At 45.7% G+C, this 17,068-nt stretch overlaps 1 protein-coding gene across 2 annotated transcripts in view; it reads right to left on the bottom strand.

The window, feature by feature from the left end:
• TEAD1 (TEA domain transcription factor 1) overlaps positions 1–16,461 on the bottom strand; it is a 265,236-nt gene extending 248,775 nt beyond the window's left edge. Inside the window, exons 1-2 of one of the 2 annotated variants that reach the window (XM_070473394.1) lie at positions 16,023–16,106; positions 15,270–15,413 (exon numbers count right to left, since the gene is read on the bottom strand). The gene's annotated coding sequence lies outside the window, so the exon portion shown is untranslated. Of the gene's footprint in view, positions 1–15,269; positions 15,414–16,022 lie in introns of both variants that reach the window. The other variant, XM_070473393.1, reaches the window with a different exon arrangement.
• Positions 16,462–17,068: the final 607 nt, after the last annotated feature.

Here is a 17,068-nt window from a genome sequence, read left to right as displayed (position 1 = left end):
GAGAGAAAAACAGAGCAGGAAATCCAGCAAGAAGAGAAGCTGGAAAAAAGCTTAAAACTAAACCCAGAGGAGGAAGATGGAAAAGCAAATAAATGAGCGCCTGTCAGACTGGTGTTCTAGATGGGACAAAACCCTCAGATCTTGGACCAGGAACTGGAGGGCAGAGGAAGCAGGAAATGTCAGTGTGGGTTGGGGCAGCCCATGGAGAAGCCCACTGTGGGCCGTTCATCATACTCTGTCATATTTCACTTTATCTTAATATTTTCATTTTTCAGATAAAGAGACAGAGGCCCAGAGAGATTAAATCATCTTCCCCAAGAGCTTATAGCCAATAAGCATAACTGGGACTGGGTCTGACTTCAAAGCCATGCTTTTAGGCTATATTGCAAAATATATAAAGTGCTAGCAAGATCTACACCAAGTCAGGGAAACACCAAAATAGCCAACAGCAGAAGTACCCAAAAGACACTGGGTATACGACAGCTCTAAGAAGTGGGCAAACCAGTACAGGGAAGGGGGGAAAGACAGGAGCACAAGTACTGGCCATCAGTGGCCCCGACCCCTTTTAGCCCAGAATTCAGTCTAATTCAGAGTTACCAGAATCAGGTGAACAAAAGTAAGACAGTATCAACCATCCCATAACCTTGGACTAAAAGCCAACCAAGATATCAAAGATGGGTAGCAACCGCACTAGTAATCCCATTTCAAAGTCCTTATTATCTATTTCAGAGACCTGATTTACTAAGGGCTTGGACTGCCTGGACTCTGTGGACTGCAAGGAGATCCAAACTAGTCAACCCTAAAGGAAATCGACCCAGAATATTAACTGCAAGGACTGATGCTGAAATTGAAGCTCCAATACTTTGGCCACCTGAAACAAAGAAACGACTCATTAGAAAAAGACCCTGATTCTGGGAAAAATTGAAGGCAAGAGGAGAAGGGGACAACAGACAATGAGACAGTTGGATGGCGTCACCAACTCAAAAGACATATGAGTTTGAGCAAACTCTGGGAAGCAGTGAAGGACAGGGAAGCCTGGCGTGCTGCAGTCTGTGGGGCTGCAAAGAGCCGGGCCCGACTTAGCAACTCAACAACAACAACTGAACAGAGTGGTTAACTCCCTTTTCCCTTCTGCCCCTGCCCCTGCCCATCACATTCCACAGGCTAAGACACAGTTTCCAGCTGGTCACCAGGGTGGGGAGGGGAGAGATTCATCTGTATCTCCCATGTTCCCAAGCAATCCCACTAGCAAGGGGTCAAGTCAAGATCATCTACCTAAACAACTCTACCCCCAGCATGAGGGTATTTCCACATCCAGGCTTCCAGGGTGTAGAGGGGGCTAACTATCTCTGCCTGCAGGCCAGCTTCTGCAGCTCAACTGCAGAGCACATTCCAAAGAAAAACCAGATAAACTGGCAGGTCCAGGTCCAGAGCTCCAAACCAGATCTGCTTCTCCCCCCACATCCCCAACAAGGAAATCAACCCAGAATATTCACTGGAAGGCCTGATGCTGAAGCTGAAGCGCCAATACTTTGGCCACCAGAAGGGAAGAGCCAACTCATTGGAAAAGATCGAAGGCAGGAGGAGAAGGGGTCGACAGAGGATGAAATGGTTGGATGGCATCACTGACTCAATGGATGCGAGTTTGAGCAAGCTCAGGGAGATGGTGAAGGCCAGCCTGGTTTGCTGTAGTCCGTGGGACCACAAAGAGTCGGACAGGACTGACAGACTGAACAACAAGAAAGCCCAGGGAGCCAGGTGAGAGGTTCTGCCCTTCTCCCCTCATCCCATCCCCAGTCTTTGAAGACCGACACTAAAGGGAAGAAGAGAATCTTGCCTGCTCTCAATATGAGGAGCAGGCCCCTAGTAAAGGTTGGAGTGGGCCACACCCAACATTTACATGTTTGTTTTGAAAACATGGGTTACAGGGGCCATCTAGAACACAAAACAAAATAAAGCATTAAGTACTCTGCACAAATACACCAGAAGAGTGCAAGTCTACTTTGGTTCCGGTGTCACGGTCTATCTTAACAAATGCCACAAGTGACTTAATATGCAGTCTTGTCAGCCTAAAAGCTGTGGCGTTGGTGGAATCTAGGAACTGACATCAAACTTTGGCCCTGTTACCCTGGCTGTGTGACCCTGGGCAAGTGACTAACCCTCTCTGAGATTCACTTTCTTCAACCACAAATAAAGTTCTCAGGTTTAAATAAGGTAATGTTGAATGGGCTCAAGACAGAAGCTGGCCTGTCGGGCTTCCTTTCTTATCCAAATTCACCCAGGGTGGCCTGGGAGTGAGCACAACTGAAAGTTCTGGAGTGAAGTCAGCAGTGGGGCTCCTCCTCCACAAAACCGATTTGGGTGGGGAGTTTGGGGTAGTGGAAGGGATGACTCAGATAACAACCACTCCAGGACCTTTTGGCCTAAGGCTCTAACACTTTATCTCTTTAATCTACAGCTCAGCTTAAAAGTAGGCTGCAGTATCTTCCCAGAAAGAGAAAGCAAAGACTTTCAAGCTTCTCCAAGCTCACAGGAAGAGCCAAGTGAGGGGCTATCCAACCCTTATAACTGGAAGTGGAGGGACCAAGATCCTAGCCCTGGAAAGAAAGTGAAAGTCAAGTCACTCAGTCATGTCCAACTCTTTGCGACCCCACGGGCTGTAGCCTACCAAGCTTCTCCATCCATGGAATTTTCCAGGCATGAGTACTGGAATGGGTTGCCGTTTCCTTCTCCAGGGGATCTTCTCGACCCAGGGATTGAACCCGGGTCTCCCGCATTGCAGGCAGATGCTTTACCATCTGAGCCACCAAGAAATCTCCTAGCCCCGGAGGGACCCTCAAATGCCTTCTCCCAGTGAACTGCTCCAACGAGGAAACAGTTCTCCCAGTTCTCAATGGCGAAGGCCAGAAGCCATTCTTTCAAACTCAACACCTGCCCAAGTTACTGCCTAAAGCACATGATAAAATAACTAAGTGAACAGTGTTGTCAAAAGAACCATCTGGAATTGAGCAGTGTCCTTACAATTATTTTTGGTTTTGGGCAAAGTTCTAAAATTTCTTAAATTTCTAAGATTCCACTCTGTCTTCCCTCTGTATCCACAGGTTCCAAATCCGAAGATTCAACTAACCTCAAATCGAAAAAATTGGGGAAAAAATTCCAGAAAGTTTACCAAAAAAACACTTGAATTTGCCACAAGGTGGTAACTATTTACATTCAGTATAATATTTACACCATATTGACAACTACTTAGGTAGTATTTACATCGTATCAGGTATTACGCTGTGCTGTGTGTGTGCTCAGTCCTGTCTGACCTCGTGGGCACACCAGGCTTCTTTGTCCATGGAATTTCTCAGGCAAGAATACTGGAGGGGGTTGCCATTTCCTCCTCCAGGGGATCTTCCCCACCCAGGGATCAAACCCAAGCCTCTGTGTCTCCTGCATTAGCAGGTGGTCTCTTTACCACTGTGCCACCTAGAAAGTCTCTAGCAATCTAAAGAGACGATTTAAAGTATACTGGAAGATGTGTGTAGGTTATATGCAAAAACTCTGCCACTTCCCCACAGGGTTTTGGTATCTGCAGAGGTCCTGGAACCAGTTCCCTGTGGATACCGGCTCCAGTGTGTTTGGGCACATCACAGGACGTCATTAGAGTCTCCCAAAGAACAAAGATGAGCAAGTCTGAAACCGAAGCGTGTCAAGAGCTCCAAGACTACAGGTTCTAAAATCTGTAATCTGAAATCCCCAAATTTCACACAGTACAAACCTGTCAGAATTCCTCTGGGAAAAACTTCTGAACTCTACAATTCCAAAAGGAAATGAAACAGAGCTGAATCATTCTTATGAATGATGAGATGCTTTTTTTTTTTTAATTCATCATGAATTGATCCACAGAATAGCAGAGGGTTTGAAACAATTTATTGAAACTAGCACAGGTTTATAAGCAAAGTTGTTCTCTGAAATTCCCCTCTGTTGAAGCTCAGAAACAGCCTGGAACACTCCAAGAATAACACTGTTATGAGCTCAATACAGGGTACCACAGAAGTCTCCTGCTTGAGATTTTTCTCTCTATTCTGCTTAATTGAAGGGAGTCAGCCAGTTTCCTCATCAGCTTCTGTTAGTAGCATGATCATATGGTTTATCCTCCAAACTGGAACATCTTGAGAGTAAACGAGGGTACTATTAAAGACTGTGCCATGACAAGCAGCATAGGACCATACCACACAAGAAGTTACACAGCCATGAAGAACAGTAGAGAACAATCCTTTAGTAACATAAATGAATAAAACCACCACAAACAGTTATTATAAGGAAGACACTGTGCATCTGGTCAGAGGACACAGCAACAAAAAAGCCCAAGGTAAAATTATTAAAAAAAAAAAGGGGGGGGGGGGCAGGGCACAGCCTGAAACTTGAAGTATAGATTAATCTATGATGGGTTCAATTTTTCCCTATCTTAAATCAACTTGCAAATCAGATTCAGACCTGACTTGTGGCCTCACATGCCTTCCAGGTCTCTTTCCCTTGTGATTTCCTAGTTTACTTATCCTCTAGCATTCAGTTCGCAGGCTGTTTAAACTGTAAGCCATACGGGCGGTTAAAATGGTCAACGTTTATCATTAAGAAGCAAGTCATCCCTCAACACTGAAGTTATGCTTTCATAAGTAGCAAAATTTTCCACTGTAGATACTTGTAACGGATACCTTTAGGCTCCACACTAACACCAGTAAAGTAAAAGAGATATAAACTCTTATTACGGCATTGCTCTGAACATCAATCTTAATCAGTTGACCAGTAAAACAAATGGACTCGCCACATGAGGAATTCTGGTAGCACTGTGCTTTACCTTCTTCTATGAGATATAATTCACACATCCTTTTAAAAGTTTAATTCAGTGACCTTTAATAGATTCACAAGTTGTAAACCATTGGTTTTAAATCTTTCTCCCCTGCCTCTAAAAGACTTTATTCCCAACTAGTCTACTTATCTCTCCTAACAATTTTTAATTTTAATTTTTAATTTAAACTAGGAAACCAGATTAACACACAGTTCTATGTACCCTGGCTGACAACAGGAGAAGACAAAACTGCAGATGGTCTTCAGTCCAGGTTCACACAAGGCAGTCTTAATAGCTCAAACCTGTCACTGGGAGTGGCCCCAATCTGAAAACATGGGGACAGAGACACACCCTGAAATATAGTTGGTTGTCAAGTGGAGCAAGGCCAGCCCTAACTCTGGCTTTGAAAACACAGGTTTTGAGTTTTCAAATCCACCAGTTTTCAGAAAGGATTCAGCTCATGTACCAGGAAGTACCTGGGTACTAACTCAAGTAGACAGTCATCTTGGGTTAATAAACATTCTCTTAAATATGCAAATATACTGGCAAAGGGTCAGTTTGCCATTCACACACGAGTGTGAATTATTATTTGAATTATATTTAAGGCCTAGACAAAAGAATCTGATGAGAGGGGCAAAGATTTAACTCCAGAGTCTGGAATACTTTCAGGAACAAGATACATTTGATAGCAGTGATACCTGTTTCTGCTTTCCTAATGGAAATCAACCCTGAATACTCATTAGAAGGACTGCTAAAGTTGAAGCTCCAATACTTTGGCCACCTGATGTGAAGAGCTGACTCACTGGGAAAGACCCTGATGCTGGGAAAGATTGAGGGCAGGAGGAGAAGGGGGCAACAGAAGATGAGATGGCATCACCGACTCAATGGACATGAGTTTGAGCACGCTCCAGGAGACAGTGAAGGACAGGGAAGCCTGGCGTGCTACAGTCCATGGGGTTGCAGAGTCGAATATAATTTAGTGACTTAACAACAAAAACACATGTAGCTCCAGCCTACGGAGATAACTCTTATGTACACCTATCACAGCCCTTCAAAATAAGTAACACCAGCCCACTTTCCAGATAAGGAAACTGAGGGCAAAGAGGGCCGCAAAGGCGGGGGAGGCACCTGCCTGCCTCTCGTTCTCTCATCTCATGCCCAGAGCTGAGGCCTTCAGAACTCTAGCAGGGACTCCTCAAAGGCTCCACCAGCAGGTCCAGGGCCCTGAAAATAGCTACTCTACCAAAAGACGAGTTCCATACAATCATCTTGGCGAAGAACTTTTAGAACCCCCAGTCCCAAAGTCAGGAGTGTGGCCTCCATGCCAGAACCTAAAGACGACATTTCCTTTTGGGTGCACAAAGGTGTACCCTGCCACCCACCTTTAGAAGTTCGCGCCACCACTTGGCAAGGGATAGCCTCAAATACTACATATTTACTGATGGATTTCCTCTACTTTTATGAATAGCGGAAGTGTGGTTCAAAGAGATTAATAGTCTCAGACTTGACGGGATGCCTCAACCTCTCCTGGATCTCAATCATTCACCTGAGACTGTCAGCCTGGCTCTTCGTAGCAACTGCTTCAGCCTCGGGTGTTCTTCAAGAGTCAATGCCCAGGCTGACCTGGCAGGAAATCCAGGAAGACCTGGTATACAGGATAGCATGTGAAGCTGCTGTTTACTGAGCATTTATTAAGTGTCAGGCACACAGGAGGCATTCTATTAAAATTTTACCTATGGCAACACCAAGGCTCAGAGAGGAAGTAATTTGTCCAAGGACAAAGGACAAATGTGGCTGAGCCAAGACTCCAACTGAGGTGTGTCCAACTCCAAACCTGTGTTTTTAAGCGTACGTTGTTATCTTGCCTTTTTCCAAACCAGAATCAGGAAGCTTCCAGCTCCCTGTAACAGTCCCCTCCCTCCCTTTTGCTTCTTTCATTAATTGAACATAATGAAGTTTCAGATCCTATACCAGCTCACAACTGGCAATGAACTGTCTGTATTACTATTTGAGAGTCACGTTCATTACTCTGGAGGGTATTTTCGGGGGGGGGGGGTGGTGTTTATTTAACAACTGGGTCCCACTCTAATCCCAAAATGGTATCTGGCAAAAAAAAAAAAAAAAAAAAATTTATTTTAAAAAACCTTCCCTTCAAGGCCTAGTTCCAACATCACTTCCCCTGCAAAGGTTTCCTCATTCCCCACCACTGAGCAACATAGCTCTCTGGCTATATCATAAGTAATGAACACAACCTTCAAACAGTAATACAGGAGGTTCACTGCCAGTCATGAGCTGGTATAGATCTAAAACTTGATTACAATCAAGTTTCCCCATTGGATATTTTTTCCCTTTATTTTGATATTACATAAACACATGTTCCTAAAAACTACAAATGTGTAAAAATGAAAGCATCTTCCCATCCCAATCTACGCCCTTAAACCAACCCATCAATAATATATAATCTCCCACATCCTTTTGGATAGAGATGCAAACATGTTTTATGAAAATTTCATCAACTCAAAGATACCAGTGACTGTTAAAGGCAGTATGATTTTATTTCTAAGAAATATTGTTGTGAAACACCTTGCCAGAGCACCACCTTATGACTTAGAAATTGCATTTTTTATACTTTTTTTTTTCATGTGTCAATCTTATGCAGGCATAAAAAGGAAACTATAAGCAAACAAAAGTGGGACAGATATACTAAACTTCTCAGAGATCAACACCCATGCCTTTCCACACACTGTTGCCCTCTGTGCCAACAAGAGAACTGGCGACATCAAGAGCATTCTTAGGAATGCTTGGCTACTGACTTTGGAATTTTCTTCCTCTCCACTGCACTTGTTCTGCAGGCTGTGATGAGTGTACACAACCACGTCATGGGTCATGACCACCACTTGGCCAGCCACGATGGTAGGACACATCCCAATTTTGGCAACATTCAAATAAGGGGGAAAAGATTGCACCTTGGGATTCATGAAATACGAAATACACAGCTTCCCCACTGGACTGTGATCTCTTTAATCTCTTCACATGCTTGCTTTTGTTGCTAAGCTGGAAGCTCTGCAGGGGTGTTTTACTGATGGTCATTCATTGACCACCCTTGGCTGGATCACCAAATCCCAGGCACACGGTAGTACCTGCAAAGGTTTCAATGTAACAGTTCTATGCAAAGCTAGGAACATCTGGATTTCCAAGTGCCTAAGGTGGAAAGAAGAGAGAAGAATAAAAAGCTGAGGGTGGTTCACCAGCAGCAAACCCATACTCATCTCCAGGATGTTGTCACGGTCAGCCTTCCTATGCCCTTATTCTGCAGTATCAAGGGGGACCATGTGAGGCCCTCTATGAACATCCCCACTACTCAAACATGAAAACTACCTCTGCAAACAGTCAGGCAAGAATTAGTCCTTAAACCCCTTGCCTAGGAGCCTGATGCTCACCTCTATAATTACACCTGGAAACAACTGCTACCTTCCCAGGGGGTAACAGATGTGTGTTGAGCATAAAAAAGGTAGTTCTGCTCATCACCTCTCCTGCACATTTCTGTGTAGTAATATATTTAAAACTAACAAGATCTTAGTGAATTCCATGAAGAGTTAGTATACGCTCCTAGGTACATCACCTCACAAATACAGGAAAAAGCCCATTTACAGTTAGGAGGCATGGCCAAATTTAGCCTGATTCCATCTGAAGGTAAAAGTTAGAATACCTAGAGTAATAATTCCCAATCAGATAATTCCCAATAATTCTCAATATCTGAGGTCTCTTAGAAATACAAAAACACTGTACTTCTCCCAGCCCTCCTAAGGCCCCAGAGCTGATAACCCAGTCTGTGGAAAGCTCCACGTAGGCTGTGATGCACGTGTTCAGGGGGGACCTGCTGGTGAGGAAGAGGCTCCCGGGGAGAGGAATGGAAAGAGGCTGCCCCGGGTTTGAGTCAGAACCATCCTCAATTAGCCAGGTAAACAGATCTGTGTACCGAGAACTAGAAACCCCAAAGTCAAAAGGTGGGAGGCTTGGAAGGGAGAAGGAAGAGTGTTCAGGAAGGCTGGGTAGGGAAAAAGACAGACAGTGTTACCCTGGCCTCCCCAGTGCCTGGCACACATCAGGGACACCAATATTTGCTGAATGAGATTCACACGGTTGATAAACACATAGTCATGCACATCATGTAATTTCCACTAATATACCTACTGTGTGCAGAGTTGCTGAAATGGCCCCAGCAACTCAAGGCAGGAGTCCCCCTGTGGATTCACCAGCGGCAGAGATTCTGCTTTTGGCTCAGATTCAATGGACATCTGAGTAGAGATGTTCTAGAAGCATCTTCCTCTTTAAGAATTCCTAGTCATAAAGGAAGCTGCTTTTTGCCTCCAAATCACAGATAACTCTTCCTCTGAAATCACTTTTGCTCTTTTTTTTTATTGGCATATAGTTGCTTTATAATGTGATAATTTCTGCTGTACAGTAAAGTGAATCAGCTGCACATATACATATATCTCCTCTTTCATAGATTTCCTTCCCATGCACTTGATGATAAGGTAAAATGCAAAGGTGGAAGAAAATCAAGGAGATATTTTTAGTGAACAAAAAAGCTAGAAACATTTTGTCAAAATAAGAACCATGCTGGTTTTATCTTGCCGACTATTTACAACCAAAGCAAATTTTGAATTACGGGAATTTCTTGACTCTGCCAGTATGAAACGCTATTAAATAGTTTGTTTTCTGTTTTCCATTATGAACATACCTGCTGAGGTCTTCTAAGTATTCCAGATTTCAAGACGGAGTTGAGGATTCCCTCAGATGATGGAGCACTTTCTAAACTCTAACCACTATTGTCTCCCAAAAGCTTTGAAATGAAAAGGCAGTGAAGGAGAAAGGGATGAAAGAGATTCCACCAAAGGAAGCATCGGCTCACAGACGTTTCAATGGTTTTGGAATCAGTTAGCCCCCAAGACACCCCCAGCCATGGTGATGGGTGATCTGAAAATGAAGCATATCAAAATGCTATTGATGAGCTAAATTACCAGACAGCTTATCTGAGGCCCACATCCGCCATATGGTGCCCCAACTTCTGCCGCCTGTTGCTGCCATAACAATAGGCACACCTACCCAGAAAGCACCGTTGGACAGAAACCCAGCAGCGGCGGCATGTGGGGCGGCTACTGTGTTTACATTTTATTTTGTGCTATTAGCTATGTGCCTCTCCCTACCCCAGGAGTGACTTGAAACACACACACACACATTCAATGTCAGAGATCCGAGTTACCTGCAGGACACATGTGTGCACACTGCATGTGTGCGCGTGTGTGGGTATATATCAGGTGAGCAGAGAGAAAACCAGATGTCAACTTCAGAAACGGAGCTGCCTGATGGGGGAGGGCAAGCCAGGCCAGCTCCCAGCTAGAGCGGCAAGCAGACAATGCGCTTTTCTCCAAACACTCAGGCGGGCAGGCCTCAGGGAGTGGCTATTTAAAACACTTGGCTCCTTTTATTTCACCACCAGGGAAGTGAATCCGGCTCTTAAGTGCCAGAGCAAATGAAGTCATTTGGTTTCCGTGGGCTCCCTTTGCATTTTCGCAGCAGAAATCAGACTGGATGCAAGTCGGAAGGTCCAGCTGAAGTTGTTCTTACTTCCAATTAAAATTGATTCCACAGAGGATTTGGCACCTGGGCTTCATTAACTTTTTTTTTTTAAAGACACTAAGGTCATGGAAAATATAAAGGACATTGGACACTGGAATGAATACTGTCAAAGATGACCCCTTTTACAAAATGCCATCAAGCATGACCACATAAGGACCTTCTCAAGGCTTGGCTGGTATAAAAGATTAACAGTGATTTTTGTCAAATGAATTTTAAGATTTCTGCCTTTCTTTCTATTCTCTCAAAAGAAAGTTTGTCTTTACAGAGATTATATCATTGATATGATAAAATATCTATTTAGCTAATTTTCTATCAGAAAAAGACATTGGTTTCCAAAGACAACTCAACAGCATATAGCATCTGGTTATGCAAAAATGCCCAAGATGCAGGTTTGGATACAGTACAAAGCCAAAAAAAAAGGTCTCTTTCCTAATATCCAGATCTAATTAACTATTATACAAAGCCACTCATTTCATCCCCCCAATTAACCACACCTAAGCAGACAACATTCTTGGATGAACTTTTCAAAATTTCTTAAACATTCTCAGTTAAAAAAAAAAAAATCTCCTTTCAAGTTAAATTGAGATTGCACTTGAACTCCATCCAAGAGCGGAGCTGAACTGAATTATGATAATTAGAAAGCTGTGCCTATAAAAAAGCAGCACAGTTCATGCATTTTTTTTAAAAGTTCATGCCAGAGAATATAAGTTCAATATGTTCTCACATAATTAACATTTCCCACCATTAGCAGCAGTTTTTCAGTTTATATATCAGTAAAAACAACAGCACCCGCCATTGTTGTATCTGCCCCACCAACAGTGTTCAGTCACTTTACATATACATCTAAACCTGTCAGATGCCGCAAAGCAACCAGAATTTCCCAATGGAGACAATGGTGGTGCTTAACTTGTTCATCAATACCAATTTTTTTTTTAAACCCCTTTCCCAATTCTGGGCCCAGCTCCTCAAACTAAAACTATTTAAATCCAATGACAGAGCCTTAAAAACTAATGTGAAAAGGGCAGGAAGCATTGCATCAGGATGGTAAATACTTGGGGAGTGGGGGCCAGAAATACCGCCAGGACAGAGCCTTCCTCTCCGGGCCTGCCACAAAACTAGAAACGAGGCCTCTTAGGAACTCCCCCCACCCCTTATCCAATCAGAAGAGAGACTAGTGGTTTCACAGTTAGCCAGGCAGGACTCCCAGACTATGGAAAGTATTTTCTGTGAATCCTCCCAACCATGCAAAAAGCCAGTGGACAAAAGGAGAACTTAAGAGCTGAAAGCGACCCACCCAGTAAGAAACACTGTCCTGAAAGCCCACTCTTCAGGGCATCCCGTTTGCTTTGACTAAAATAAAAATACACACTTCAAAATTCTCTTATGCTGCGCCACTACAAAGCCCTAATGTATCTTAAGAAACGGTTGGATTTCCACTGAGTTCAAACACGGGAAGCTTATGATGACAATCTTACAGACTGAAAACTCTCAACTGTCCACAGCTCTGAAACAAAACTATGCAAAAACCTACACAAAACACTCCAGATATTCAGATCCAAATATTCTAGCATTCCACAAACTATCCCAGAATAGGGAAGCCCCCAAACATCCTTGATTTCAGAAGTATTCAATAATTGCAATACGAGGTCAAAATTGGCATTGGTATCTGTCACTTTGAAACATTAAGGTGCTTACTATGGATCTGAATTACTTGATTTTATCACCTTTGTGAACAAGAAACTAAAATACATCACAGATACTGTTCAAACATGACTTGGGATCTAATTTAAACACCACAGGGTAATCTGTGGCTTTTACAGATAAAATAAGAAAAAGCACCACGCAGCTGTAAGAGATTACACCAGTCACCGGTCAGTCCCCAATAGCCCAGCAGCACAGCCGGAGTCTGTCAAAGGGCAGCAAGCTTACAATACACTTTTCTTGCGGAGTTCAGAAGTAGGACATTCGCACTCTGCAGTTTCAGTCACTGAACTCGAAAGAGGAAGCTGTGATGCCCGCATTTATCAACAGAAAGGTGGGCTCTGATTTCGTTGCAGTTTTACGAAGAAAGCTGGACATTCCCTCTGGCCAGTATTCTTCAGTCTTTGGGGGAAAAAAAACCCAAAAGTTTTTTATCACTGAACAGATCCAACCTCTAAGCACAACTTTCACTCCGCAGTATTTTTCCTCTCCTTTCGCAATCTCTTTATTGGAAACAAGATAAAATGCCTAAAATACAAGCTTAAAAGTGTTATCTACACATTGTTTGTATGTGAGCACAATCATTTTCCATACATGGGATCACATAGGCAGTTATTTGCATCAACCTTTTGAATGATAAGATACCACAATTATCATTTGCAGGCAGTTTAATTATGCTCATGATTAACACATAACACAAGAGACTGGAAAGAGTAATCCCAAAGACGCACAAACTCCTGTCCCACCACCAAGTATAACAGATCGATCCATTTCAGAAGCAAGAAACTTAAAATATTGCTAATGGCACAGATCATTCCTTCAAAGGCCTATCTAACATCTGGGATCTACATTCTCTTAACTGTCCCCATTACACATTTTCCCACTGAAAATGTGACAACAAATATGATCTAGATCCCCATGATAGACTAGAAGTATATTCCACCAAATTTTCCCGTTAAGAAATGCCCTCTTAAACTTGCTGTCCTGTATTGTCATAACCAGCACAATTCAGAATTTTGTTAATGACTGAAACTAAGGCAGCAAAATACCCGAACATTTTTTTCCTTATGACTTGCTTGTCCCTTTTCTTAAAAAAAAAAAAAAAATCTGAGGGTACCAGTGCCCAAAGTGTGTATGTGAACATATTCTTTCTATATAAAGCAAAAGAGGGGGAGGGGCAGAGGAGAAGAAAGGAGGAAGCTGACTTTTTCCCCAGGCTGCCCCCTCAACCCCACCACCAGCAGCTCTTATGCTGCTGGGGTCTAGGCACACACTGTACCATAAAGCAAGGAAGCACCTCTCCATGTGAAATTCAGTTCAGTCTGACTCAAATTAAGATAGCATGTCCTCTTTCTTTAAATTAAATTTCATTAGGTTTATGCCATGGTGAGTCCTGGTTTATGTTTTGGGAAAAGAAGAAAAAAAAAAATTCTCCAATAATCTCTCTCAGGCATGTTCCCTGAATGAAGTCCTATTTGTTACTTTATAAAAGATCACACAGAGGAGGAATCGACACAAAAATTCTTTCCTTTAATAGTTTTTTACTCAAGTGTCAAGGCAATGTGTCACACTGGTTTTATTTCAAACTTGTAAAGAGAAACAAAGGGAGAAAGAAAGGAAAAGTAGTTTGATATTCTCCTAAAACTGTGAACCAAATAGTACTTAATCATTAAAGTAAAAATAAAATGGTCTACATTGGCACTTTTATACCAGCAGCAAGACCCAGTAATGGATACAGCTTATCAGCTCATTATTTTACACCAACAACAAAAGAATTATAAACTTGGTCCAAAACCTGAAACCTGAGAGTCCAACACAGAGCTGCACATACAAAGAAACACTAAACAAAAATATCTGTGACCATTTATGGAAATAGTGAAATTAGAAAAAAATCAGCCTTTCTCCTAAAAAACAATCAACAATTCAAAACCTCACCCGTTGACAAAGGTTCAACTAATACATGTGTCTTTTCAGAGCGACTTTGTAATTAGTTCTACTATTTCCTTCTAAAAAGGAAAGATTCTTACCAAAGTTGGATCTATGTCTGGCCCTTACAAGCATTCAGATATGCTTGGTGCTGAGAGTTTGCTATTTACAGAAGGGCACAAGCCCAACAGTGAAAGGACGAAGCACTGGGCAAAGCCTGATGTCTGCTCCTCAACCATCTCACAGCACCCTGGCAGAGAAGCCCCTGTGCATAAGACACCAGTCAAGATTCACGGCAAGCTGCAGAGAACAGAGCCCACTCCCTGATCTGAGTTGGCAGTGGGATCACATCTTCGTGAAGGGATCAGTCTATTCAGGTAACCACCTGCAGGCACCCAGCACGTCACAAGCCATCAGACCACCTAAACTTCCAGAAACAATCAAGGGAAAGGGTGGGGAGGAAGAAGCATGTGGGTTGGTTGTCCTGAAGAACTAGACAGTGTTCTACTCATTGTACTATCTGTAACATTTTTTAAATACATATATATATTTTTAAAACTCTTTTGAAAGCTGATAGGTCTTCAGACCTTTCTGTCCCAAGATCTGGGCTTCCTCCAAGGCACTGTTATTAAAACTCGGCCTTTTTACATGACCTGCTCCTGGAACATCATCTGTCTCTAACTTTTCAGGGCTTAGTGAGGTCAATTTTCATTTCTGCAAATCACAGGCAGCCACTTGCTTCTGAGAAGTTAACAAGCCTCCTGAGAAATGCTAATGGCTGGTATTTCATTGTTTCATAAATATTTTTATTCAGTGACAGCATTCAATTTTAAATAAATCTTTAAAAACACAATTAAAAAGCAAAGAAAATTAGGATCTGGATTTTATTTTCGTGGGAGAAAAAGAAGGGAGGTGTGAAGCCCTCCATTGTCTTCAACTCATTTAAAACGTTGCTCCGGTTTAAAAGAAAAAAATACAAACACATTAAAAGAAAAAAAAAAAAAAGGAAACTCATAGAAGTTGAACTTTCTTTAAAGCGGGCCTCTGGACTTTAGAACAAAACAAATGTTGCTGCTACGAACAAAGAGAAGAAATGCACTGATTTTCTCCCCTCTGGGGATCATTTCTCTTCCAATAAACAAACAAATCCCCCAGTATTTCCTACCGAAGGGAAGTTTTCCAGGGAGAGTCTCCTCCAGGATTTGGTGGTAACTGCGACTCAGTCTTTTTTGGACACAATGTTTCTGCTGACTCCTGAAAATTTTCCACTTGAATGTGCAATGAAGCGGCAGCGGCGGCAGCAACAGTCCTGGAGAAGCGGCAAAGACGACCGTGCCTCCTTTCATCTTTGAGAAGAAGGAGCGAAACCCCCGCCAGCAGCACAAGTCGGCGCAGCCCCCAGGCCGGCCTAGGGGGACCCCGGCGCCTGGGGCGGCAGGGGAGGCGCGGCGGGGGGGATCCGGCCGGCTTCGGGCTCCCAGGCGGCGCCGGCGGCTCTCCCCGCCCGCGCTCGCTCCGAACTTCTGACTTCTCCCAGAAAAACGTGGAAACTGCCCGAGGGTGTGTGCGTATGCGCGCCGGCAGGCGGACGGGCGCAAGAGGGGGGCGCGGGGGGCGCGGCGCGGCCGGCCCGGCGCCTGCAAGGCCGCCTGTTGCCGCGCGGGCTCCGCTGCGCGCGGCCCAACTTGGCGTCCCGGCAACTCCCGCGGCGGCGCCCGGCCGCTCACCTTGAAGGAGCGCGGGGAGGCGGGCGCGGGGGCCCGGCCCCGGCCCTCCGCGTGCCCGCTCCTCTGCCCGCCCGCCGCACACAAAGCAGAGTCCGAAGAGAAAGAGCGGCCGGGGCCGGACGGGGCCGGCCCCCGCCCCCGGCGCCCCGCGCGCCCCCCGCACCCAGCATCAGCCCCGCGCACCAACTTACCTCGGCGAAGGGAGCCGCCGCAGCGCCTGGCGAGTCCGAGGCAAACTTCGGCGCCGCTTCCCCCGCCTTCAGCTCGGAGCCCGGCTCCCTCCCCGATTCCCGATCCCCGGGCTGGGCCACCCCACCCCTGCCTAGCACCGCTCCTGCCCCGGGACCGGCTAGACGAACTGGGCTGCTGCCCACGGCTCCGGGCAAAGGTGGACGGGGTGGGGGGGATTCACTGCATGGCCTGTCCCCGGACGCGGCCGCCCCGAGCCCGGGCCCCGCCGCGCGGACTGGCCCGCAGGGTGGAAGCGAGTCTGCAAAGTGCTTGATGGGCGCCCGCGGCGGGCGGCGGGGCCGCGGCGGCGGCTGCAGAGGCTCGGCTCGGCTCGGGCGGCGCGGCACGGCGCGAGCGATGCTAAGAATGTTCGGAATGAGGACAGGAATGAAATGAACGCCAGGACCGAACTCGCTCCGGAGGGGTGGGGCCTCGGTGACGTCATGCGGCCTGCCGCCCGGGGCCGGGGGCGGGGCCTGCCGCCGCCGGTGACGTCATGGGGATTCGGGGCGGGCCCGGCTGGGCAGCCTAGCCGTTGGGGCGCGGGCGGGCTCCTTCCCGAGGGGCGGCGGGGCGGAGTCTTGCGCCCACGGGGGAGCGGGGCGCGCGCGGGAGCCGCCCTGCCCCTTCCCGGCGCGGGCTCCGGGCTTTGTCCCGAGCTGGGCGGGGCGGACCAGGGCGGGGAGGGCGCCTCAGAGGTGGCTGCGCCGCGCGGAGAGCTCTGGAATCCTGGGTTCCCTCCTCCGGGCGGGCGCCGAGGCCGGAGCTGCGCGTGCCGCGCCGGCCCTGCCTCAGTTTCCCTGTTCCCGGGCGCAGAAGCTCGCGCGGCCGCCTGGAGCGCTCCTGGACTCTCGGAAGTCTGCAAGTGCGGGGAAGAGAAGTTTCTGTTCTGAAAATTCACGTCGTTGTTCTCAAGCGCGGTGAACGCCTTCCCGGGGCCGGATTCCCAGCCTGCCATGACTTCCCCTCTTTTCCACTTGACAAAAGTTCAGGGCTCTCATTCAAG

The sequence above is a fragment of the Odocoileus virginianus genome, chromosome 10 (genome assembly GCF_023699985.2).
Source record: "Odocoileus virginianus isolate 20LAN1187 ecotype Illinois chromosome 10, Ovbor_1.2, whole genome shotgun sequence".
In the NCBI taxonomy this organism is placed as follows: Eukaryota; Metazoa; Chordata; class Mammalia; order Artiodactyla; family Cervidae; genus Odocoileus; species Odocoileus virginianus.
This window is presented reverse-complemented; position numbering and strand designations above follow the sequence as displayed.